The sequence below is a fragment of the Macaca nemestrina genome, chromosome 5 (genome assembly GCF_043159975.1).
Source record: "Macaca nemestrina isolate mMacNem1 chromosome 5, mMacNem.hap1, whole genome shotgun sequence".
Lineage (NCBI taxonomy): Eukaryota > Metazoa > Chordata > Mammalia > Primates > Cercopithecidae > Macaca > Macaca nemestrina.
Genome location: NC_092129.1, coordinates 9,638,458 through 9,666,425, shown reverse-complemented (window position 1 = coordinate 9,666,425; position 27,968 = coordinate 9,638,458). Strand labels below are relative to the sequence as shown.

The 27,968-nt window shown below is 39.1% G+C and overlaps 1 protein-coding gene across 12 annotated transcripts in view; it reads right to left on the bottom strand.

The window, feature by feature from the left end:
* The window catches only part of PRKN (parkin RBR E3 ubiquitin protein ligase), a 1,377,649-nt gene that overhangs the window by 657,087 nt on the left and 692,594 nt on the right, over window positions 1-27,968 (bottom strand). The window lies entirely within an intron of this gene.

Below are 27,968 nucleotides of genomic sequence, written 5' to 3'. Positions count from 1 at the left end.
TATATGCTATATGGTAAGACATTTTATCATATCACTAAAAATTAAGTTGACCTGTTCACTTTGATTAAGCAGGAGAAAGGCTGTAGTGGAAAAGATTCAACACAACTCTCAAGTCATCTCAGACTGTTGCACATGCGTGCTCTCTCTCTCTCTCTCTCTGCAGGAGTATTAAATTGCTAGGGCAAAAAAAAAAAAAAAAAAAAAAAAAAGGGATGAAACTCTTATTTGTGTTCTTGCTTGAGTGTTGACAGCCTGAACCTATTGCCCTGCCGAGACTGCCTTGGGCTAGAGAGAAAAAAGGCTTCATTCACGATAAAAGATCCTTAGGCTCAGTTTACTTTTCCAAGATAGCTTTAAAGTAGTTGAGATACAGAACTGCAGGGTCTTGGCCAATATATCAAACCTAACCTTTTCTGGGGCCGGGGGGGGGGGGGGAGGGGAGAAAAGTTAACTTTAGAAACTGGTGCTAGATGTCAGGGTAGAAGATGGTAAGGAGAAAAGACTGGGTATTATTTCTATTATCTAAATTATTTAATCCTATAATCTGAGTCCAACACTTGTAGAATTTTATAGCCATTTGTGAATTTAATATAAAATGATAGTATATATATATATACATATACTCACACTTTATGCTGCTGGTGACATTGTTAAATTTTTTTTAAAAAACATACTAAAAATTGCTATCTCATTTGAACAATATTAAGTAAACCTGCATTTCTCAGAGTTACTATAAAGTACATCAGAACTTTTAAACATTTAAAATGAAGTTACATATGTGCGTGATTTTATTTTGTCTAATGACTTGTTTGTTCCATCTTTGTTTCCCATCACTTAGCACTGTTCCCAGCACCCAGTAGTTGCTTGGTAAACATTTGCTGATTAAACTGAATGAACCACTGACAATTACTGGGACTTTAAAAGAGTTCCAATTCAATTTCCATTCAATTTAAACACTGAATCGAAAAATTCTTACACAACTAATTGATGCTTTTGCCCCATATTCTTTGCACAGCAAGATGAGTCTTTCAACAATGTCAACCAGATTCCACATTCAACATTGTACACTCAATTTAACATTCCACATTGTAAACCAGATTCCACCTTCAACACTGTAAACCAGATCATAGTCTTCCCCTAATGACTATCCTCTAGCGTTCCATTCCACTTGGAAAACACAATCCAAATTTCTTGCCATGGTCTACAAGACCAACATGAGTTGGCCCAGTCTGCACTCTGCTCCTGTCTGCCCTCTTCAAAGCACTGTCCTCTTTTCAACTCTTCAGATAGGCCAAGCTCTTTCTCTGCTTACTACTGCCTTGCACTAGCTGTCTCATTAGCCGAGAGAGCTCTGTCCCCTGGTCCTTTGCACACCTGGCTCAATCTTGCCATTTGGGTCTGGGTTCAGGGTCCTAAAGCAGCCTCCCACCCTTCTCCTATTGTTTGCATGATGGCATCCCATACTGATCTCCATCATGGCACTTGTTGCTACCTAATATTAACTAAGAAATTTACTTCTCTTGACATGCTGCCCCCAGTGAACCCCAGAATATAAGCTCCATAAGTCCAGTGACCCCTTCCTTTTTACTATTGTACTCTAGAACTTACAGGCGCATTCTATGCCTTATCTATATATACAGTTAAAAAATTATATATATAAATAAACAAATGAACCATGAATAACTGAATGAATAAACAAATGGGAAATATACTAGCAACCAATATCCAAAAATTATTTAGAAGAACAATGGAAAATGAACATTTTAAAAAAAAAGTTTTAATTTTGCCTGAAAAAGCAAGGTTGCTATTAGTCATTTTTCAATATTTAACGAAGGGCTGTGCCTTTAAAGAAATGTCACTGCTCTCACGATACAGTGCAGTGAGTGGTCATGTTGAAATAACACACAGTAAAAGGTGTCTGATAGAAATCTGACTATATTACGTTTTAAAAAGGCCATGGGGTTCATTCTTTCGTGCTAAGAATTTAGAGAAATATTCACTAACAACAACAATACAAGGATAATAGCAGACACATTTCAGGCCAGAAATCAAAACTATTGAAAAAACTTCACCATCCCAGAGTATAATTTGATAGCATGACACATGTTTCTTGAGCTAGGGATAGGGGAAGTTTTGTGAATATATTTCTGAAAATGAAAAGGGATAATGAAAAACCAAGCTTAATGGGCAAGAGTTTTGCAGGGTCTCCAAGTCTGAACTTAATAGGTACCACTTAAACTGGTGATGGCAGAATCATCAATTACGTTTTATAGCAGAGCTGAGTAAGAAATCAATCAACGAAGTATTAGTAATCCATCTGCTCATCACAGCAAATTCTGGCAGACAACATTATTACCTTAATGATATGCTATTGGAAGGAAAAAAAAATAAGGAAAATGGTTTAGCATTTCCCAAAGGCATGCAATATGGTTCCAAATCAATTTGAATTTACAGCTATCCTGAGTTCTCTATAATAACTTCATTCCACAAACACTAAATTTTGAATACCTTTTTAAAAAGCCAGAATCAATATACATCCAAAACAAGCAGGTGCTCTATTTACATGTCATTCTGATATAGCAGAATGAAAAGCTTTCATATTCAACCCAAGTTAGAAAATTATAGGTGTGGATATATTTTCAGATGTCACTATGAGGAGCATTTGTAAGATACCACACACTGAAGCAAGATACTAAAATAAGAAATTAAGTTCAACTGAAAAAACTGCAAAGGGAGATGGGACATAACTGGATTATCTAAGACCAAAAAATTGAATTCCTCCTGAGGGTATCCAGGAAAGCTGAGCTGCAAAGTTTACTATGAAAATTCCTGTAAACTCTCAGGAGACTATAGAAGTCCAGAAATTAGAGAAAGATGCATATATACATGTATATGAACATTTAGCACTAGATAGTGACACATAGAGACATGTGCTTGGAAGCAGAATGCCTGCTATTTGTCTCTCGAGTCCCATTTCCCACCATTCTCCACTTGCTTCCTGCCCCTGGTGCCCCAGGATGCTACCCCTACATGGGCTACATGAGCCTCTTCTTACTGGTTTTCATCAATTGGTAGCAGCTACAAAAGAAAATGGAGAAAGAGGAAATTATTCCTCAGGTCTCACTAAGTACACAAGCCAAGGCTGAGAAGAGAACAATGTAGCAAAATGCATCATGCTCAGTGTTGTTGTTCCACAATCATTTACCACCAGATAGAAGCTGCAGCAGGAACTTGAACTAAGTCTGCTGGTTAATGAACCCAAGTAGAATCTGGAAAAGCTAAGGATATCACACTTCAGTTCATCAGTCTTCCTTGGATTTAAAATAAAATTCTGTATAGAACACTTCCCAATTTAAAATAAAAGGAAATAGACCATGAGAATAGAAGAATACATCCCAAAAACATGAGAAAAAGACACCATGACCCCAGTGAATTAGATCCTGGCATTAGAATAGGAATATTATCTATTTAGCCTTACAATATCTGAAGGGGATTTTAACAGGAAAGACAAAGGAATATGACTACAGTAGAGAAGAATTTAACAATCTTTGAGAACCAAAGGAATCTGACTGGATACCCTTGAAAGAGTTATGTGGGTTCAGGAACAAAATAAACTATGTAAAAAGGATCATAAACAGGCAAGTTGTGGACAGGCGCAGTGGCTCATGCCTGTAATCCCAGAACTTTGGGAGGCTGAGGCGGGCAGATCACAAGGTCACGAGTTCGAGACCATCCTGGCCAACATGGTGAAACCCCATCTTTACTAAAATACAAAAATTAGCCAGGCGTGGTGGCATGAGCCTGTAATCCCAGCTACTCTGGAGGCTGAGGCAGGAGAATTGCTTGAACCTGGGAGGTGGAGGTTGCACTGAGCCAACATCACACCACTGCATTCCAGCCTGGGTGACAGAGCAAGACTGTCTTGGAGAACAAAGGAAAGAAAGAGGTGAGATTCTACATTATCTAGATTCAACCTGGGAAGGCAAATGGAAATTTGGATATAAAAATTGGGAAAAAATCGATATCAAAGCAATGAATTCCTGGAACACTGTAATGAAATTATCAAATTGCACAAGCTAAGGAAACAGCTACATGGCAATTTCAGCAAACAAAACACAAAAATCCCCACAAACCACAACTGTCAGAACCACTATTCTTCAATAACTTATGGCAAAAAAGGAGATAAAAAGATGTCATTTTCCACAAGGAAGAAAAGCTCAAGCTCAAACACAGACTCGGAGGTTTTTTGTAACTTTTGCACACTGAAGATAAAAATCGCCCTTCACAGGCACACAGGATGTATGTACTGAAATAAAAGTCTTCTCACGGCTGGGCATGGTGGCTCACGCCTATAATCCCAGCACTTTGGGAGGCTGAGGCGGGTGGATCACTTGAGGTCAGGAGTGAGACCAACATGGCCAACATAGCGAAACCCTGTCTCTACCAAAAATACATAAATTAGCTGGGCATGGTGGTGGGCACTTGAAATCCCAGCTACTCCAGAGGCTGAGGCATGAGAATCATTTGAACCTGAGAGGCGGAGGGTGCAGTGAGCCAAGATCCCCTCACTGAACTCCAGCCTGTTTGACAGAGCAAGACTGTCTTTATAAAAAAAAAAAAAAAAAAAAAAAAGTCTTCTGGTTCATGACTAGGTGTACTTATAAAATATTGTTTATAAGTTTAATACCTGCATGTTAACTTCACCTATGCTTGGAGCTACTATTTAATTAAACAAACAAACAAAAATCTTTCAGATGAAGCAATGGAACATTTTAGAAACAGGAATTATGTCTCCTGTTTGCCTTTGCTGCAGATACCACTTCCTCTGACTTGTGTTAGCTCAGGGAGACCCCTCACAGAATCAATCCATTTGCTTTGGAATAAATTTCTGATTTATAAAAATACAAAAATTTTCCAGACCGAGATTGGTTGGATGTTTTTATTTTCTATTTCACTTGTTCTGCAGTGCTATGAATAATTGACAGATGACTAAAATAACCATCTTTATTGTTACAGCAAAAACCCTGATAGCAGTGTTTGTTCTACAGTGCATATTTAAAAGGCTGTATTTCAGAAAGTCACTGTGGGCTAATAACCATTCTTTAGATTAAATGTATATTTTTAAATTTTTCAAAGTTCTGGGTATTCTAACCATAAGAAATAACTAAAAGTACATAAACCCTTACAAAATAGCAGCTATCAAATTATTTTACTTCCACCCAGACAATTAGTTTTATTGACTAGGCAAATTGTACTAGAAATGCTATAAGAACCTCACTCTGGAGAAAGAAATGATGGATAACAGAGGTTTAGGTAGCTATTTAGATAGCTAGCTAGAGGATAGATATAGATAGACTATACTACACTACACTGGGTTACGTCATATTTTAATGACCTACAAAATGTTTTCCACGCATTGTTAAATACAAGGTCTTCAACAACTCTACCATGTGGGTACTTCCTTTGACCATGTCACCCTGAGGAGATGAGAAATTGATTATCCATTGATAATCCCTGCTTGAATCAATTATTAGTATGATGGTTGCCAAACTGCAGTTTTTCTAAATGAATCGATCCTTCTACATGTGGAATTTTACAGAGAGGAAGAGATGTCTAACATTTATTTATTTATACATTTATTTGGTTATATCATACAGACTCATGGATTCCTATCTTTTTACTGGGTTAGCATCTATTGGTCATAATATCATTATTTATTTTGATACTCAATGCCCCTAGATCAGCCAATGGGAGCCCTCTGAAGCTAAATCCCTTGTCTTTTGGGTACGTCTTTGCTGTTACATGCATCCTTCTTTTTTTTCTGATGTAAGAAAATATTCCAGGCTCTTACTACACTTTCCCTGCTCCAATCCCAGAATCCACCATTTCTCTGAGGAGCCCTAGTATTTTCAGTGGAGAAAATGTTCAGAAACTGAGTGCCAGGTGTATGCATTCCTAGTGGGATGTCATTGCTCCCACACATTCTCAAAGACAAAGCTGGGAAATGTGTGTGTTATACACAAAAATATCTTTATCTATGACAACTCCAAGTGCATAGTGATAACTGTGATTCCAATCAAGCATCACAGTGTTTATTCGAGACTTTTCTTTTTCAGTATCTGTAGCTTCCTTCTGTGATACTGATAAATCTGACTCTGGTTATCTCAATATTTGCTCAGTTTATCACATTTAGAATACACAGAAAGGAGTTACAGAAAAGATAACTCAGTACAAAAACAAAACTACTTATTAAATTCATTTTTATATTGAGTTCTGACTTTATGTTAAAGGTATGTAGTAAATAATTCTGTGTGTAAAGTTATTTGGAGATTTCCCTTTCACTGTGACATATTATCTATTTGAAATACTACTAAGTTCATTTGCTTGCATTTACAATTGGTTTTAGTCTACCTTACTCTGTGTCCTTGCTGATTTTTTTTTTAACACAATACATTAACAAGATTCCAAAGGTCAAAGCTATATAAAAAGATTCAGACAACGGTCACTCTCCTAACCTGGGCCTTGGCCGGGCACTGCCACCTCCTCGTACCTCCCACTCAGTTCCTACTCACCCTCCATAGGGAAATTTATCTCACTTTGTTTCTGGTTTATTCTTCCCATTTCTTTGATATAAATCAGCAGACATGCATACTTTCAGTGTGGGTCCTGGTTAAAAACCCATGTGTGATATTTCAGGTCTGAGCACGGGCAGTTGAGCGAAGTTGCCCTCCCACACGGGATTCGGAGCACAGCCAGAGCCCTGTGCAGTCAAGGTTTCGAAGTCCCCGGCCAGTCAGGCTTTTTAACATACTCACATGGCTTCATACCTAGGTCTCTAGCTGAGGCTGTAGGCAAGGCCCTCTTCCGGCACCTCTGCAGAGGCCTCCTTCCAGGAGGAGGAGGGGAAATCTTGAAGACATGCTTCCTCACTGTGACTCAGTCCACTCTGAGCTCTCTTCACCTGGCCACAGGGTCCATAAAACTGCTAGAGCTTTTTGGTTGGGCTACCCGTGTCCGCACGGATCCACCTGACCCTTGACCAGTGCACCTTTCCATGGAGGAAACGGGAACGGGAGGGAGCTGGGGCTTCCTCCCTATACACTGCAGTGAGTGATGAAAGGTGTAACTCATTAAGGGCTTGTTGCTTTAAATGACTACTCTGACACCTGGCTCTCTCCCCCAGCTGAGGGGAGCTCCTAACTCCACTCCACTCAGTCCCCTTCACTCCTGCAAATAAGATAACACAATACAGATCATCTTCTGTTTTTTTTGTTTGTTTGTTTTTCACTCAGCAAGGAAGTCCTTAAATTACTCCACCTCAGTGTGTAGAGGTCTTTCTCATGCCTTTTTCCCAGCTGCATAGTACTCTACTGACTGGCTGTACTCTCCCCGTTTAGGCAACTCGTAGATTGTTTCTGGTATTGTTCAATAACAATTACCTTTTGTATAATAGCATATTGTTGAAAGATAACGTGTTCACGTTGTAGAAAACATGAAATTTAAAACATATTATCTTGAGTAAACTTGCAGCATGATTTTAAGAACAGGAACTTCTGCGGTCGATCCTTTTGAAAACTAGAAGCCAAATGTTCAAATCTATTGTCAAGTGTTTCCTCCAGTGAAGTGGTGGGGAAGGTTTCTCTGACTGTGAGTTCTGAAATGTTAGGCTAACAAATCACTAAACTGTGGCAGTGGAGAAAAGGAACTCACACAAGTACACTGCTGAGCTTCATTCTTTTGGGAGAAAAAAGGCTTCTTTGAGATCATATGATTGGTTTCTTTTCCCTCAATTGCAGTAAGAAGTATATGGGCTAAGGATGATGATCAGAAGCTTGAGAAAGAAAGAAATGTATCAAAGGTAAATTGCAAAGGGAAAAGTAGTATGGCAATCTCAGCTTTCAGTCAGAAGCACAGAACCAACTCAATTCAGGGCTGTAATATGCTTCCCTTCAAGGTCCAGTTTCAGCCACAGCCTAATTTTCAACAGGAATGGCATTTGTAAGCTGGAGATTGTGAGCTACGCTCCTGCTGCTGAAGCCTGTTTTCAATGCATCCCTCTTCCCTTACTTTCTCCCCTGTCACTTTCCACTGCTCACCCTTCTACTCTCTGAAACTGAAGCAAATTGCAATGTATTCTATAGCATTCCAGCTGGAAGAATGAAGGAGTTATTCAGATATAAAGAACATAATACAGGAAAGTCCTTGGGTGAGAAAATGGGCAGCTGAGAACTTTCAAATTTCAAGACTGAAAGTACGAATGCTTATATGCTACAATCAATACATAAGGCTGAGGTCAGAAATCAAATATAAATGACATATTCATGGAAAGTATCTACTTGCAGGGTAGGATATTCTTAGAGATGGAAATCAATTTGTTCAAAATTGACTGAAGTTCGTTTACACGAAACAACCTTTGTACAATAGAGCATAAACTGACAAGATAAGTATTCATTCTGAGACTCTAAAATGGAAAAGAACAGTTCAAAACTGCCAAGATGAAGGTCTCCATCTGGCATTTCAAATTTACTGATATTTTATGAAAGTCAGTTTTCTGTTACAGGGCAATTTTCTGCCAAAGAAATAAAAGGTGGGACTAATTCTTGTTTAAAATAAAAAAGCTGAATCCATAGCAAAGGTGACACATCTGTTGTTGTTCCAATGTATTTTCTGTAAGCCACATTAGTCATACATATGAATCACATACATGAATTTAATTCAAATTAATAATAGACTCTTGAAAATACAGGCAGATTAGAAAATTACTGAGCATTTTTTCCATCACTCACTTTCCATACACAAAAAGTAACATGCCTTGGAACATGCGCAGACTGCCCCTTGGACAAAACACCCTCTTTGAAAGGGGATAAAATGCTCCTCCTGTCTTTCTTCTTATCTTGACAGGTAGAAAGTGCACAGGACTCCTGAGGTCCTCTGACTACCCCTTGCCAAGTTTCATCTCCCATCACAACGCGGGGGAGGGTTCTTATGATGGCCAACATTTGATTCCTTAGCTGGGCTATGTCTATTGCTAGCAGGGCCAACTAGAAGTAGGGTATTAGATGATCATGCAAGTTACCCTGGAAGACTCTCCTCGTGGCCGACCCATCCCCACTGGTCACTCAACAGTAACAACCCTGAGATCACAATTTATATATGGTGAGAGCCTGAAGGTTGTCTTCATTCTCAAGCCCAAGCAGACCATGGAGTCCTACCTCGCCTTTACCAGGGAGCTATCACAGAGCTTTAGGCAGAGGACCCTGGCAATAAAGTGGCCCTCACCGCTCATCTCACAGGAGTTCCTTCTGCATCTGATGCTTTCAGGATCATGCAGTAACAAGAGGTGATGGGCAGGATGGATGCCTACCCAACACGCCAACTCCGCCTTCCAAAACCTCACACATGCGGCTCTGAAATTCACACACTTCCACTCAGTCAACTGTGTGTGTCCAACTCAAATATCTGCCTCCCTCCTGGGCCTGCTCAAATGGCCCCTTACTAACAAAGAGTTTGTCTTAAATATCTAAGATCATAGCATGCGGATTAATGTTTTGTTTTACATTTTGTGAAGCTCATTTCATTATTTTGTGTGGCTTTATGAAAATGTTGTAAATAGTTATTTTTAGAACTTCCACAGGGAGATAAATCTCATGGAGTCAGCTCCATAGGGTGGTTAAGAGTCTGTACTTGGGATTCATCAGAACTGGTTTGAAATTCAGGTCTAGGAATCACTAGTTTTGTAGCATTAAATGTTTGCTAATCTAGGCCTAGTTTACATGCATGTACATGTTACAATGAGGAAAATGACCCTTACCACATAGAAACTATGAGGGTTAAATGGGATCCAATATGTGTATAGAAGGCATGTAGCATGGCGCCTGACAATATTAAGTGCCCCATAAATCATATCCATTATTGTCATGTCATAAATATTGTAAAAAAAAATCAAATTCGGACTCAATGATAGAAAATCATCACATTCAATGTAACGTTGAAAATTTTAACCACTGAAACGCTAACTAAATATTTCAAGAATGTTTGAAAAACCATGGTTTGTTTTAACATTTGATGTGATCATTCTTCACGACAAATATAGTTTTTCTCAGCAGAGGCTCAACAGTATTGGCTTTTGTATCTAGTTAATTCAGATATTTTCTCCATTACAGTAAAAGATCCCCTTGGGAAAATCACATCCATCGTCTTCTGAAACGTTGCCTGTCACAGCAAGGGACTATATATAGGCTTCAAAATTTCATCGTTAACCTTTTCTGTCACTTAGCTTTTCTATTTCTTTTTTGTTATCTATAAGACAAGCTGCATTCATCTTAAAATAAACCAATACCAAGCATGAAAAAAGAAACCCCGAGAGAGAGCCTCTGTTGCTCCTATGTGTCTTGCTGAGGTAGCTGGCTGTCTATGCAACGAGCACCATGACCCTGTGGGAAAGATCTGGAACAGAGATGAAGAACACAGGCCATCATAACTTTTAGACAGACGTAGTCAAAGTCTTGAGGCTCAATGGCTGGTTTAAAACAAATGCACACGTGCTCATATCTTATTCTTGGGAGATGTGGTTAAAATAAGAAAAACGAACGACGAGAGGAGCCATTTTTGAATTACTTGGAGTCTAAATTATGAAATATTCTGCAAGAAAAGCATGTCTTTATTATTTTAGTCTTTTATGCTAATACAAATTAAGCTCCTATAATCTTGACAGATGCATTTTAGGGCTTGCTTTAAATAAGCAACATGAATGATTTATAATTAGTATAGAAAAGTGTAATGTGCAAACTGATCATTTCAAAGTGATTTCTCAGTGTGCTCAACTTTTTATAATAATCTCTCATTGTATTTATATATTTAGGATGCTTTTTTGTCCTCCCAAGAGCCAAAACCTGTATTGCGTATAGCTCTCTACCATTAAATAAATCCTACATGAGTGGGCTCTGCAATAATGAGATTACTATGTAATGACTTTATATTATCTGAAACTCTAAGTTAAATATAAAATCTAGAGCACTACACTTAGCAAGTCACCTGTTTTTTTTATTATTATTTCCCCGTAATTTAGCCTTGGTGCACTAGCTGAATACCACATCATTCTTTGACTGCTATACTGCTACATTTAAATATCACAAATTCGTCTTATGTAAAGCATCACATGCTTCCTTCTAGAACTTTGATGATCAATCATATTTAGATGGTTTACTGACTCATACAACATTTCAGGAAGGGCTACCAAGGTATTTTCTTTCTACTATCAGAATCATAATCACTAGGGCCAAAATTCTATAACCAAATTTACATTTTTATGGAGAAAAACATGAGCTACACAGAGACCAACAAGATTATTCATTACGTAAGCATTAAGTGCCAAGTCTCTCCCTAAACATCTTCCTCATTCAACTTTCCATTGGGCCATGAATGCCTGTGTGTTGAATAAGTAAATAATAAGTGCTATAGCTGTTACAGTGTCATTAGAATCTCCAGAACCATGTAAGACATGGACTAAGAAGCTGAAAGAATACTTCCAGGGGCACCGAAGTGTTTCCAACTCTACCACGCCTCGGTGCACCCTCAAGCTCAGAGATGGATTGAAAGGCACTGTTCAAAACAAGTCTCCCAGCAGTCTGCTATCTACAGATCATTGAAATGATACACTGCAATAACTTCCCCCGGAACGCTTATGGCTTATTGCGCTCATGTGTAATTAATCTGCTGAGCAGTGACAGGACCCAGCTGAAGAGTGCTTCTGAAGCTTTTAAGATCTGGCATGCCAAAGAACACTTGGGGAGTCCTCGGTCCACGCTTTGTTAGCACAACAGACGACAACAAGCCTTTAATCTGTGATTGCACATATGCTAGATAACTTTATGTATTAAAAATCATGGCTGGGTACGGTGGTCACAACTGTAATCCCAGCACTTTGGGAGGCCAAGGTGGTGGATCACCTGAGGTCAGGAGTTCGAAACCAGCCTGGCCAACTTGGTGAAACCCCGTCTCTACTAAAAATAGAAAAATTAGCCTGGTGTGGTGGCAGGCGCCTGTAATACCAGCTACTCAGGAGTCTGGGGCAGGAGAATTACTGGAACCTGGAAGGCAGAGATTTCAGTGAGCGAAGATCGCAACATTGCACTCCAGCCTGGGCGACAAGAGCAAAACTCTGTCTCAAAGAAAAAAAAAAAAAAAGATCACAAAGTGGGTTTGCTCAGCCTTGGTGTAATAGCAGCAGCACCTGGCAGTGCATGTGCATTTGTAATCTGTGCACGAGGTTGAGAGGATGGAAGGACAGCACACTCTTCTTGTGGACAGCAACTGTGCTTTTGTAGCTTGGTCAGGCTTAGAGAGCTCATTAGGCTCAGCCCTGCAAATCTGTGACTGCAGCGCACTTCTGACTTGCAGTAAACATGGACAGAATATAGGGACAGCTTAGATGGAACTGGAATCCTTAGTGACAGAATGCTGACTAAGTGACCAATGAATTGAAAAGAAAAAAAAAATAGATAAAAGCAAAGAAAAATACAAATGATGTCTGAAAAGAGCAAAATCCTATTTAAAGATATGAATGTTTTTCTAGATATTCTTTTGTACATGATACTGAAAATATTTTCATTTGAATATCAAAAAGTGGTTGATGAAGTTGGATGTAGCTGATAGGCTAAACATACATATCTTGGTTCTTTTACAATTTCAAAGTGGTTGGTAAGAGACATATATGTAGGTAAACAAAAACGTTCAAACTTATCAGCATCTACTTACTCAAGAAAAGCATTTCAAAAAACATCTTAAATTTTGAAATTGGGGAGTTAACAGTTAATATGTAGTGGAATTCAGAAATTGATTTTTTTCCTCACATATAGGACTAATAAAGATTCTCCCCATATTTCTACATTTTAAAATTTAGGAATGCTATGACTAACAAGAATAGCTCTCTTTGAATTTTCTGTTAAAATATGTAAGGGCCCGGCGCGGTGGCTCACGCCTGTAATCCCAGCACTTTGGGAGGCCAAGGCGTGCAGATCGTGAGATTAGGAGTTCGAGACCAGCCTGGCCAACATGGTGAAACCTCATCTCTACAAAAAATATGAAAATTAGTCGGGCATGGTGGTGTGCACCTGTAATCCCAGCTACTCAGGAGGCTGAGGCAGGAGAATTGCTTGAATCCGGGAAGTGGCGGTTGTAGTGAGTCAAGATCATACCACTGCACTCCAGCCTGGGTGATAGAACAAGACTCTGTCTCAAAAAAAAAAAAAAATATATATATATATATATATATAAAATATATTTTTATATATTACATATATATGCAATATGTAATATATATTACATACATATATATTACATGTAATGTACTTAATTGATAAGAAAACAGATAATTAAACTATCATATAAAACCACACTTAAATGATTAAAAATCTGATGCTTTTTAACAAAGGCTTTTGAATAATTGGTCAGTACAAATTCAAGGTCGTCCAATCCCTTTATGCTTTATGAAGACTAGAATCTTTTCCTCTCATACTCTTTGATGTCCTGGCATTTACACAGAATATTTTATTTTATTTTTTTACTTTAAGCTCTTTTTAGAAATTATCTTTTAATTTCATTTCCATGAATATTTTGAAGTCCCTTCATGACTAAAATATCCCCACATGCTCAGATAAGAAACACATTTCTCATCCGAAGTTTCTAGGCTATTACTGTGCATACAAATCACCTGACGATCCTGCTAATATGCAGATTTTGATTCCTTACTTCTGGGATGGGTTGAGGTCTTGCATTTCTTCTTTTTCAATTTTAAATCCAGGTGGTGCATGTGCAGTTTTGTACATGGGTATATCGTGTGATGCTGGGGTTTGGACTACCATTGAACCCATCACCCAAATAGTGAACATAGTGCTCAATAGGTAGTGTTTCAACGCCTGCCCTCTTCCCTCCTGCCCTACTTTAGAATTCCCCAGTGTCTATTGTGCCCATCTTTATGTCCATGTGTACCCATCGCTTAGTTTCCACTTGTAAGTGAGAACATGCCACTATTTGATTTTTCGTTTTTGCATTAATTCCCCCAGGATTATGGCTTGCAGCTGCATCCATGTCGCTGCAAAGCACAGGATTTTGTTCTTTTTTTGGCTGCATAGTATTCCATGGTGTATATGTACCACATTTTCTTTATCCAATCTACCATTGATGGGTACTTAGGTTGATTTCATTACTTTGCTAGTGTGAATAATGTTGCAATAAACATATGAGTTTTGGATAGAATGGTTTCTTTACCCTTGGGTAGTTACCCAGCAATGGGTTGCTGGGTTGAATGGGAGTTCTATTTTCAGTTCTTTGAGAAATCTCCATAATGTTTTCCATAGAGGTTGTGCTAATTTACAGTGTACAAGCATTCTGTTTTCTCTACATCTGCACCAATATGTGTTATGTTTTTACTTTTTGATAATAGTCATTCTGACTGGTATGAGCCAGTAGGTATCTCATGTGGTTTTGATTTGCATTTCTCTGATGATTAGATGTTCAGCATTTTTAAATATGTTTGCCGGCTGCCTGTATGTCTTCTTTTGAGAAGTGTCTGTTCACGTCCTTTGTCCCCTTTTAATGGGTCTTTATTGTAGTTGTTAAGTTTCTTATAGATTCTGGATATTAGTCTTTTATCCAATGCATACTTTGCAAATATTTTCTCTCACTCTGTAAGTTGTCAGTTTACTCTGTTGGTTGTTTCTTTTGCTGTGCAGAAGCTCTTTAGCTTGTCTATTTTTGTTTTTGTTGCATTTGCTTTTGAGGATTTAGTATAAATTATTTGCCTAGGCCAGTGTCTAGATGAGTTTTTCCTAGGTTTTCTTCTAGGATTTTAACAAATCAATGCCTTACACATAAGCCTTTAATCCATCTTGAGTTAGCTTTTGCATATGGTGAGAGGCAGTGTTCCACTTTCAATCATCTGCATGTGCCTAGCCAGTTTCCCAGCACCAATTATTCAATAGGGTGTATTTTCCCCATTGTCAGTTTTTGTCAACTTACCAAAGACCAGTTGCTTGTAGGTATGCAGCTTTATTTCTGGGTTCTCTACTCTGCTCCATTGATATATGTCTCCATTTTTGTACCAGTATTGACATGGGAAAGGTTCCCTTGTCCCCCTAGCAGGGCATGCGGTGGGGGCGTGGCTTTCTTCTTCAGTGCTCTGCTGCTCAAACCTCTAGGTGAACATACAGATGGGCAGGCCGTGGGGCTCCCACCCCACAGCAGTGTCTCGGGGTGAATGTTTACAGCTCCTGAAGCCCCAGTGGGCATGTGTTACAGGGTGCTCTCTTAGTTTGCCTATAGGCAGCTTGTGTTAACCAGCTCAGTTACAGCCTCTACCTTGTTACAAGGACAGAGGGCTTTCTGTATCCCAGGTTTCTTGTCTTGGTGTACCGGAAGAATCAGATCACATGTTGGATTGGTGAATGGGTGCAAAGTTTTATTGAGTGGAAGTATCTCTCAGCTGATGGGGGAGTAAGAAGGAAGATGGTTTTCCCCTGGAGTCAGGCTGCTCGGAGGCCAGAGCTCTCCTCCAACTGCCCCAGTCAAACTCCACGTGGTTCCGCTGGTCACCTGGCCTGCAGGTGTCTGTCAGTGTGCTCTTCTCCCAGGCTGCTCCTCTCGTCACCTCTCCACGACTGGTGGCTTGCATCTTCTTCCACCGATGTGCTCCTCTCCAAGTCTGGCCGCCTGTGTGTCTGCCTGCTAGGGTCTCGGGTTTTTACAGGCCCAGGATGGGGGCGTGGCAGGCCAGAGTGGTCTTAGAAAATGCAACATTTGGGAGGGAGGTGTGCCTGTCTTCACTTAGGTCCATGGGGGTGGAGCCCTAGTCAGGGACCACACCCTCCTTTACCCAGCACTTCCCTTCCCTCCGTATCATTTAAAAGAACCACGCTCTTCCCTTTCCAGCACTCCGGTATTAGCATCATGCTGTTTTAGTTACTATAACCTTGTAGTATAGTGTGAAATCATGTAATGTAATGCCTCTGGCTTTGTTCTTTTTGCTTAGGATTTCTTTGGCTATTTGGAGTATTTTTTGGTTCCATATCAATTTTAGAATTGTTTTTTCTACTTCTGTGAAAAATGGCATTGGTATATTGATAGCAATGACATTGAATCTGAGGATTGTTTGGGGCAGTATGGTCATTGTAATGATATTGATTCTTCTATCCATGAGCATGGGACGTTTTTCAATTTCTTTGTGTCAGGTACAATTCCCTCCCTCCCTCCCTTCCTTCCTTTCTCCCTTCCTTCCTTTCTTTCTATTTTTTTTTTCTTTTTTTGACAGAGTTTCACTCTGTCACCCAGGCTAGAATGCAAGAGCACAATCTTGGTTCACTGCAACCTCTGCCTCCCAAGTTCAAGCAATTCTCCTGCCTCAGCCTCCCAGGTAGCTGGGAGTAAATGCATGTGCCAACACGCTCAGCTTAATTTTTGTATTTTTAGTAGAGACGGGGTTTCACTATGTTGATCAGGCTGGTCTCGAACTCCTGACTTCAGGGGATTCACCCGCCTTGGCCTCCTAAAGTGCTGGGATTACAGGCGTGAGCCACAGTGCCCAGCCCACTTTTTTCTATTTTAAAATTTTTACATTTACCACTCTTTTGTTAAAATTTAAAACAGAGTTTTGTAGTTCTCCTTAAAGAGATCTTTCATCTCCTTGATTAAATGTATTCCTAGAAATATTACTTTTTGTGTATAAGGCTCTTGTAAAGCGAATTGCTGTCTCACTATAGTGAACACTTTTTAGACTCAGAAACTTCTAAAACCACATAGATGCTCATTCTAAACTCTAGTGAAGTGACCTTGGTGCAGTCCCAAACAAAGATCTAACTTTTACACCTAAGAATGAATTTTGAATTTATCAAAGACCTGAACTATTTGCAACAACAAGTAGAAAGCAGTCTTATAAATTAGACTAAACTGTAAGCATCTCAAAAATCAGTCCAGTGTTTTATTCCTTTGTTGTTTATAGTCAGCACATGCACCAAATAAGTCTTTTTTTCAAACTGTAAAACATATTTATTACATATTTTATTTTTATTATATATGTATATAACTTCTATATATTGCTATATTATGTTCATGTCCAGATTGTATTTTTAAATTATGTATTATTTACAAATAAGTTTAGAAGATTAGTATACTCTCATTTGACCATTGAATCTGCAAAGATTCTTTTGTTTTCTTCCTTCCTGTGCAGTACAGAAAGTGAGCCTTTTCTAATCAGTGCCATGGCTCTCCCTACATACTGTCCAATTCATTCCATCTTTTTAGTGACTTCCTTCTATTGCCTACCCTTTCTTGCAGTGTCAACTTTTTAAGGAAACCTTGTCAGTGAATCCTGTGATCTCCCAGTGGCCATATCCATGGTGTGTGTGTGTGTGTGTGTTTTGAGACGGAGTCTCACTCTGTTGCCCAGGCTGGAGTACAGTGTCATGATCTCAGCTCACTGCAACCTCCACCTCCCAGGTTCAAGCGATTCTTCAGCCTTGGCTTCCTAAGTAGCTGGGACCACAGGCATGTGCCACCACACTCAGCTATTTTTTTTTTGTATTTTTAATAGAGACGGGGTTTCACTATGTTGGCCAGGCTGGTGTTGAACTCCTGACCTCAAGTGATTCACCCGCCTCAGCCTCCCAAAGTGCTGAGATTACAGACATGAACCACTGTGCCCGGCCCATGGTGTGTTTAATGTGCCTTTTAAGTACAGGAGCAATCAAGGCTTGGTAGACAGGGAGATGAGGGCCGAACCTGCAGTTGCAAACCACTATTGCATTCAGGGAAAGGTTAACAATCCTTAGTAGAACAGACATGGGCTCACAGGTCCTGTCAAATGAAATTACTTGTCAACATAGCTACATGCAGAATAGTTCAATAGCCTGGAAGCCAGAAATCCGAGCTTCTTCATTTCTTAGTTCTTTCAGCGAATTGCTTTGATATATATTGACATCTGTGTAACTTTGTGGGCTATCACTTCCACCACTCTGTGAAAACAGAGAACTCTCACATGTATTCACGTATTCATATACACATGATAAATGGAAGGCAACTTGTCTTTCCTTAAAATGTGGAGATACACATGTGATGCCTTCTACTAACACTGCAATTATGTACTCATAATCTCTTATTGTAAATAGAGGCAGATGAAGCCACTCCAGCTCTACATCAACTCTCCTGGAAAGAACCAGAATGTAGGTACTGTAACCTATTGATTTTCTCCTGGCTTCATGAACACCTATGTCCTGCAATCTTGTGGACAGATCACCTGTAAGCTCTTCATGGATGAAGACACATTAAATTTCAGCCGCCTCAACTTTCCAAAAAGAGATGCTTTTGCTGTAAATATTCTAAAGCTATTTCAGTCAAGATGTTCTGAAGCTATATTACTTAGAAAAATACTTTTAGTAGGGAAAGTGGAGCTCCCAAAAGGCATCTTAATATGTACTTATCTGCTTTGCTTTTTTCCCCCCACAAATGGCATTCATCAAAATAAGTTAAATAGTAATGGCTTAAAACATAATTGTGCTGTTGTATGTTCTCCAACTGTGTACATTCAACAAACCTTGGAAAATTTCAGATCACATGAAGAGCAAATTATTGGTATGTTGTTGGCAATCAGGATTAAGTTGCCAGAGTCATGTTGCTTAATAGCTTGCTTTTCATAAAATAATGATGGTGATAAGTTAATATTTATGGAGTCTACCGTGTGTGTCATGGACTGTACTTCAGGCATTTTCTCATTTAAAGGTGGTAACAAACCTATAAACTAGAAACCACTTTGAATTCCTAGTTAATAGATAATGAAACTAAAAAAGAGAAACAGTTTTGCCTGTGGTCACGTGGCATGCTGCAGTCTTCAACTGGGAATCAAATCTGGGCTTCTAACTTCAGAACCCTCACTTACAACCTCTCTGCAAATTCCACTCTCCCCAAAACCCATGTCAATTGTTTCTGTTTCAAGACTCCAAGCATTATTCTTTCTATATCAAGAAACTGACTGTATTTTTAGTCTCCATACTTCATAGGAGTTCCTATGATTCCTATGTTTTTGGATATCCTCATCTGTATGCTTAACCATTATATTAATCATGACATGTTTCAATGTTATAATCACAGAACACTCTAAGTTGATGTTTTGCACCATCCCCATAAAGTAACCATGTTTATGGTCCCTCTGGTCATCTATCCTGTCAGAGAATTGCTCTCATTTCCACTTATTTTCAGGTCCCGCGAGTATGACAAACCTCTGTATATTCTTGTGTAGAAAAACCAGTCTTCAGGCAGGAGTAGAATAAGTAAGGAATACCTTTATCCTGTTACAAAACTAAAGAAATATCAGCAATTTCTTCAAGAGTAAGCTCATGTCACTTCCTCTGTTAATCCTTCCCGACTATGCCAGGTAAAGTTAACCATGTCCAATTTGTGTTTCCAGAATATTCCATGTAACACTATATGTTGTTATACTCTGCAATGTTTTAATACATCTGCCTTTCTCATAAGACAATAAATACTTGAGGTGGGGAAAGGGGCATGCTTCATTCTATATCCACAGACCTTAGAACAGTTGCTGAGGTTGCCTTGGTGCTGAATACATGGTTGTGGAAAGTAGGGAGAAAGCAGTGGACAGAAGGAAGAAGGGGCAGAAAGGGAGGGAGGGACGGAAGAAGGAAGGTGGGGAAGGAGTAATAGATTAATTACATTAACTTGGTGTGTGGTTTATATACATACTAGATGTTTTGATTTTTCTCTAATTTCCCATATTGCCAGGATAAAAAAAAAATCACTTAAGAAATATACTCTGAATACTGCCTCTGACCCAGATTCCAAAGAACAGAAAGAAAGATGGTCAGAAACACTGAAAACGATCATGTCATTAGGCTTTCCAGGAGAATTCTATAAGGCTTCAACTATGCTCTTTTAGAAAAGCCAGGTATTATAAAAACTTAGTTGTTTATTGATGTATTTTACCTAAAATACGGTTTTAAAGTGTGTGCGTGTTTTTAACTTGACAGGTAGAAGCTAGAACAGCTGCCATTTAAACATTGCCGTCAGTTTTCTATCTTCCATAATGTGGAGGCTTAAATTCCCCTTTGGAACAAGTAGGTCAATGTTTTCAGTGAACCATCTAAATGGACATTTTAGTTAAGATAAAGTGAAAGCGAAGCCTGTGCTCTGAAACGAAGAGGTTTGGGGCGAGGCAGGGGAAGACAAGCTGCAGGTGCATCTTTGCTGGTTCTATCTCCATTGACAATGGAGCCCTGGGCCGGCTGCTGTGTGCTCCTGTGGAGGTGTGCATGGAAACTTCTGGGCACGGAAATCTTCCTTTAGGAAATAAGCAGTAGACAAGAGGTGGAAGAAGCTGCTTCCTTTGAGAGACTCTGAGGAACTATGGGCACAAGCATTATTGCTTTAGGGCGCTGGCTACAAAATGGAGCAGTGAATGGAGGGAAGGACACTGCCCAGAGCCACACAGAGCCCAGCATGTCTGGGCTCCCACAGGCATTGGCTTGGGAATATTAGGAGCTGCTAACCTGGAAGTGGATGTTGGTGTTTTCACATGGGGGACCCCTAGCAAAGCCAGTGGGTGGCGTTGACTGGCTTCAGGGTGACAGCAAACAGTGGACATCGCCCAGGAGGACAGCTCAGGAATGAGACACGGCACAGGCCATGTGGAAACCAAAGACAAGAGGGCGCTGTGAGCGCACATTTGATGAGCTCTTTGGAGAATCCCATAAATTATTACTATGGTGATGTTTAGAATGATAGGATGGAATGTACCAGAAATTCAGGAAGAAAAAACATATGTCATTAGAAGTTTGGCATCAACCATTAAAGTAGACTGTATTTGTACCCAAATACAGTCAGAATTCCTGTGGCACGCCAGTTATTTGCCCTGCCCTTACTGGTAGCTCCCAGTTCTCCCTGCGCTTCAGAATCACCCAGGGAGCTCTGCAAAAACAAACCCACCCACCTCCACCCCCACACATGATACATAGAAATTCAGTCACTGGGTCTGACATTTCTATTTTTTTAAAAAGAAAACTTTCCAGGTAATTCTGTCTTACAGATACTTTTATTAATAATTGGGTTAAAGTCTGCGGAAATCAACTGAGGATATGCAACATCAAACATTTACCATGAAGGACCTTTCTTCAAGGTTGCATTTTATGTCTCTCACTCATTGGTAAGGTAAGTTCCTGAAGTTAAGGGATGTGGCTTTCACCTCCTTGTACTTCCCACAGGAGGTAACATGGTCTTTATGTGTGGGGAAATGAAATGCATACTTGTGCTGTTGAAATAGCCTATTGACTTATCCCAGGATCCTCGATGTCACTGTGCACCGCACTCTAGTTCATCCATGCCAGCGCTCTTTGCTTTGCTGAGCAAAGTTGTTCATGAGGTCCGGCTCCCTCTCTGCTGGACTTTTGCCTCATCCTTAATTCTCAACCTTGACCCTGTCCAGTTTGTTCCCACTAAATGCTATATCTTTGTATTTGCTTAATTGTCCAGGATTATCTTGGACATCATTTTTGTTGTTATCACTGGAAGGTGTTAACAACTCCTTCCTAGTATACACCATAATATAAAAACACATTTATGATATCTCAGTAATTTATGAAAATAGCAAATGCTAGTCCCGTGCTTTGTAACAGGATCTTGCTCTGTCACCCAGGCAGGAGTGCAGTGGTATCATCATAGCTCACTGTAACCTCAAACTCCTGAGCTCAAGCCAACCTCCTGCCTTAGCCTCCTGAGTAGCTATTACTACAGGGCACGCTACCACACCCAGGTAATTTAAAAAAAAGTTGTAGAGATGGGCTCTTTCTATGTTGCCTATGCTGTTCTCAAACACCTGGCTTCAAGCAATCCTCTCAACTCAGTCTCTGAAATTGCTGAGATTACAGGCGAGAACCGCTGTGCCCAGCTGCCGCAACTTTCTGTTCCATGTTTTTCTCTGAACTCCTGAAATTTCCCACACAGCTGGCTGAAACTTTTAATACATCCCTACAACTAACAATGCCACTTTCTTCCCACTCCTTGACAAATGATGTTGCCTCCCACATTACTGCAGCTCCCCGTTATCTGCCCATCTCCACTGAAGAAATCACTGCTGGGAATTAGATGCACTCTGAATGTAAAACAGCCCCAGTTACTGGAAAGATCTCAGAAACTGTCATTAGTCATGGCTGCCTCATGCTCTTATCTGGCTCATCTTCTTAATATCACTGTAACATGTCACAGTGATTTGCATCTTTGCACCTTTGCATGAAGCCCCTTCCTTTCCTGGAATCAAGCTTTCTTTTTACAAACCTTGTACAGTTACAAGCCTTCCTCCGGCCTTCATGGTTTAAGGCCTTTCCAGCATTTGCCAAAACCCTTCCCTGCACACTCCTTGTTCTAAGTGCAACTTTTTCTGCTATCTCAGAATTTGGGCAGAGGCTCTGAGTCTGAGAATCATTGGTCCTAGGCACTTACAGAGAATGAAATGAGAGACCTGAGACCCTGGGCTCATACTCTGAAGACAAGGGAGCAAGGTGCTTTAAGAGGACCACAGGGAGAGAGCTCTAGGTACCAGAATTTGTGGATGTACAGGTGATGGACACCCTCCTGGACAATTAATGAAACATCTCTATCAAGAGCAGATTCTTCAAGAGTGCAGTCCATGAATACTGTTTCTGATCATTACCTCTCCTCAACTCACTCCAGCTCTTCCACCCTAATTCTGGAGGAACCACAAAAGGAGTAAATGGGGAAGGAAGAATGAGAGAACAAAGAAGAGAAATTAAAAAGAAACTATTGCGCGTTTCCTCTTCTAAGATAAGACTGAGCGGTGAGAGAGGAAGAAGTTGACATTACATAAGTAACACTTTGATATTGGCCAACTAGATATTTTGATACCAGAAAATAAACAATACAGCTGAGGAGTCCAGCTCGGATTTCCTCCAAGGCCTGAGAAGGACAATTCTAGAGAACCAGGAATGGTGAGAAAGAGTTTGGCTTCTTTCTGCACACACCTTTCCAAGTTCACCTATTTTTTTATAATGATAACAAATGTTTGCAAGAATATATGTTATCATTCAAATTAGACTGCATGTTTGAAATAAGTCCCCAGAGTGTCCATCTGCTGCTGTGGGTATGGAAAGTACTCAGTCATTATTGGTTGAGTCCCATCCTCCACACCCTTCTCAGCATCTAATCCTTTTTTTATCTCTCATAGGCAAGAGCAGCATTTATAGTCAAAGCTTATTTACAAATATTTTGATGCAAAACAAGATTATATTCAAAAGGCTGCCAAAAGAGTCACTTTTTTTGTTGTTGTTGGTTGTTTGTTTCTTTTTCTTTTTCTTTTTTGAGACAGCATTTTGCTCTTGGCTGGAATGCAATCACGCAATCTCGGCTCACTGTAACCTCCACCTCCCGGGTTCAAGTGATTCTTCTTGCCTCCTGAGTAGCTGGGATTCCAGGTACATGCCACCATGCCCAACCGATTTTGTATTCTTAGTAGAGACAGGGTCTCACCATGTTGGCTAGGCTGGTCTCAAACTCCTGACCTCAGGTGATCCACCCCACTCAGCCTCCCAAAGGGCTGGGATTAGAGTTGTGAGCCATGGTGCCCAACTAAGAGTCACTTTTTGTGGATTGTTGCATGTCCTAAGGATATATGAAGTCAGGCCACAGAAAGAAATACCATGTCAAGATAAGTCAGAACCCAGCTAGCTGAAAGCTTGATGTACTAACTACATGTGAAGTAATGTTCTAGTTACTTCAGCTGTAATTCCAAATTCAAAATTGTTTATACCCTCTGGTTGCCTTTGTACTCATGGATAAAACATCACTGTGTCATCAATATTATCTGGCTCGTAAGAGCTCCCTACGAATGCTGCAAGGTTTTCAAACAGCTTCAGCCGACAGCGCAAGCAGCACAGAGTTTCTTAAGGGTTCATTTAAATGTTTATATCTAAAAAGTATATTCATTTCCCCTTACAATATCCATCAGCCATTTTGTGTAAATGTATTTCTGCTACTGTCACGCCATTCTTTGGATAATTTTATTTTTAACAATGAAAATAATATTTTAAAACCACCAAGCAAAAACAAGGCAAGTATGATCACAAGATTACCTAGTCATACACTTTTCTCTAAAAACTGTACCTATTTTGTTCTATAGAAAAGGAATTCTAAGGCAGAGATGGGAGTGAAGGAGAGAACATTTTAAAATCGGGAGAAAACAGAAAACATGTCTGAATTTTGAGGCAGATGTCCTTACACTGGCATAAATTTGGGGGCCACTTTGCAACCAAGGACAGTTTGTCTGTCAACCACCTCTAGAGTGGACAAAATAATGTCACATTTGCTAGTTACTATGTGCTGGATATCTTACATATATAACCTCATTCCTTCTCCTTAAAAATACTGCATGATTATCTCTTCATATAGATGAAGAAAGTGAAGCTGAGCGAGGTTAAAGTAAAGTGTCAAGGTTCTGTAGTATAGCTAATGGTCACTGCTCTTGGTTCCTTTTTCAGAGAAAGCATAGCTAGAAGGTCTTGCTTTTTCAGAGAAAGCATGGCTAGAAGGTCTTGAAAGTTGCAGAAAACCCCAAGAGACAATGACTCATCTCTGTGATGTGTGGCAGAATGAGAAACCACCCTTACAGTGGTATCCTCATCACTCTTCCATTGAAATGAACCCAATGCTCCCACATGCGATCCAACAAGAGATAAATATGACACAATAAAGAAAGCTGCATGTTTGAAGTACTCTCCAAGATGTTTTATCACGTTCCTGATTGGGACTGTAATATCCAAGAAGCTTGACTCAATTTCTCTGAGCTCCCGGCTTTCCCCTAACCTGACACTCTTGTTTTATTCTTGGTTTAGAGAATTCTTGCCCAATCTTTCTGTCTCTTTTATTCCAGACACTGGTTCCTCTATCAGCTGTCTCATATGTTATGAATGATCTCGCCTCCATCACTTTTCACAGCACTTTACAAGTGCTGACCATGGATCATATTCGAGTATATCAGGGTTTAGGACAATGTGTTTACATTACAGAAATATGACCGGCTTTCACCCTTCTGAAACATCTCTTTTCATGGAAGACATTCATTGATACCTTTGGTCTTAAAAACTTGTTGGCATAGAAGAACAGGAAACTGGAAGAGGAATTTTTTACTTTTATACTTTTATTTGCTAAACGAGTTAAACTTAAAAATGTGCTACACATGTACTATAAGGAATGCACACCATGGGTCAACTATCATAATTTATGCTCTGTAATTCGCAATGCATACTTTATATAGATGTGCCTTAGTTATAACTAATATGCTTTTTCTTTAAAAATAATAGACATCAATGATATTTAATGTTTAAAGGAATTTTAAAGATCATCTAGCCCCAAAATATCATTTCCTAGGGGAATTTGGTCAATATCTCTTTAAAGAGGTAGAATGGGAAGCCAGGTTCCTGAGTTCTAACCATTCCGAGGTTCTCTTGTAGTTAAAGCATGATTTTTTAATTAATTAGCTTTTGTCTTAGAAATTCTTTTTTATCATAAAACTAATTTTCAGACATTTTTATCATAAAACTAATTTTCAGGCATTTGGAAAGCTGTGTCAGTTATCATCAACTGAGATTATGCTGCTCACTCATTTAACTGTTCGTTGTATGTTTTCCTTCCATCTTTTCTATCTTGTTTGTTTATTAATCTCTGGAATTTAGAATTGTGCCTTAAAAACAAATATGTGTAGAATGCATGAATCAATATACAAATTATAAAAAGGGTCTTTCTTTGAATTCTGACCTAGCCCTATGAAATATTATAACACGGACACTGCCCTTTGGTGTAACAGGTCCTCACTAAATCAATTCACACAATGTAGTATACACAATGTTTTGGAATGTAGTATCATAATGTTTGAAAGTTATGAAAAATAAAGGGGAGCAGCAAATATAATGCATTTTTAAAAGCTATACACAAAATTGGCCTTGCTCACAGGGTCATTTGTTGTATACATATATACACATACACACACACACACACATATATGTATATGTATATATATTATATATATATATGAAACCAGCCAAAATATAGAGTGTCTACCATGTGTCAGGTACTGTATTAGTTACTTTATATGTTTAGCACCTGAGCACTTGCTGAAGACAACCCTTATGGAAGATGCTATTATTATTCCCTATGTTAAAAGTGCAGAAACTGTTTTCAAGGTCACCCAAAAAGTAGTGTTGGTAAAATAACTAGAACCTGGGTGTTTCTTGCTTCAGTGCCTTTAGGGCTATACTTTGCTGTCTTCATATATTGATCCACAAGAGGTAGAGGCAAGTAAAAACAAGCATATTTCCTATAGATTATTCATTTCCTTCCTGCCTATCTGTTTTTGTGTAAAGTTTCACTGACAAAAATTATACAATACTTGAAAGGTGAACAGGAGATATTAGGCTTAGAAAAATTCATTATGATAAAGAACACTTTGGTACTAATTTTGTTAATACAGTTTTCCAAGTAGCCTTATAAATCAAATATAAATAATAATTTAAAAAACCCTAACTGATTCAACATACTTCATTCATTCCAATTGAAACCTACTGGATACACGTAATTCAGAGAACAGATTCTTCCCAGTTAACTTTGTCCAAGACTCTACCTTTTTCAGTCAGGAAAAACATAGCCCATATGGAATGTTAACCTTTTATCATAGAATTATGATTTAATGACTTCAAATTGCTGGTCCACGAGGAATAACAGCCCAGAGCTTGCACTATGTATATAACAAAATGTTAATGTCTTAGTCCTTTTGCATTGCTATAAAGGCATATCTGAGGCTGGGAAACTTAAAAGAAAAGAGGTTTAGTTGGCTCACGGTTCTGAACGCTGTACAAGAAGCAAGGGAACCAGCACCTGCTTGTCTTAAGAGCCTCAGGAAGCTTCCACTCACGATGGAAGGTGAAGAGGAGTCTACATGTAGAGATCACATGGTGGGAAGAGAAAGACAGACAGAGAGAAAGAGAAGAAAGGGGCCCAGGTGGGACAGAGAGAGACAGAGAGAGAGAGAGAGAGAGAGAGAGAGAGAGAGAGAGAGAGGGACAGACACCAGGATCTTTTTAACAATCAGCTCTTATAAGAACTCATGGAGTAAGAATTCACTCATGACCTTGAGTAGGCACCAAGTCATTCACAAAGGATCTGTCCCCATGACCCAACCACATCCCACAAGGCCCCACCTCCAACACTGGGGATTAAATTTCAACAAAAGACTTAAAGGGGACAAATATCCAAACTATATCAACTAAAGAATTAATTTTGAGGGTGCTGGGTTTTATAGACACAGCTTGGAAGCTAAAAAATGAGATATAACTTGGCATTATATGATCTGTGTTTAAACTACATTCTCTCTCATCCATATTTCCCCAGGATGATATGCTTAACTTAGATACTAAAAATTTATTTTGAAACTAATTATTTTGAATCTAATTTATTTTGAAACTTCATAAAATATTCTAGATCGTGTGGAAAAATTAATCTGTGTGACTAGTAAAAGAAAATGTGACAGCAATTTGGAGAATTTACTGTAGCAGATATTAAATATGTTACAATGTATTAAATTTTAGAGGGATCAAAATAATATAGTTTTCAAGGCAGAATGAGCAGAGGAATGGAACAGAACAGACTCGAGAGATAAGACCCTCGAGGTTAATATAATAAAAAGATGAGATTTATTTCAAGTCAGTGGGGAAATATGTTTTATTCAATAAATGATGCAGAAAAAGTAATTTGTAGATTTTTGGTGAGAAATAAGTAACATTAGATTCATAGAAACCCTTCACACTAAAATAAAATCTATACGAATCAAATATTTAAATGTTTTAAAAAGTGAAACTGTAACTAGAAAAGATTTTCAGCAAATATCTCCAAGTGTAGAGAAGATC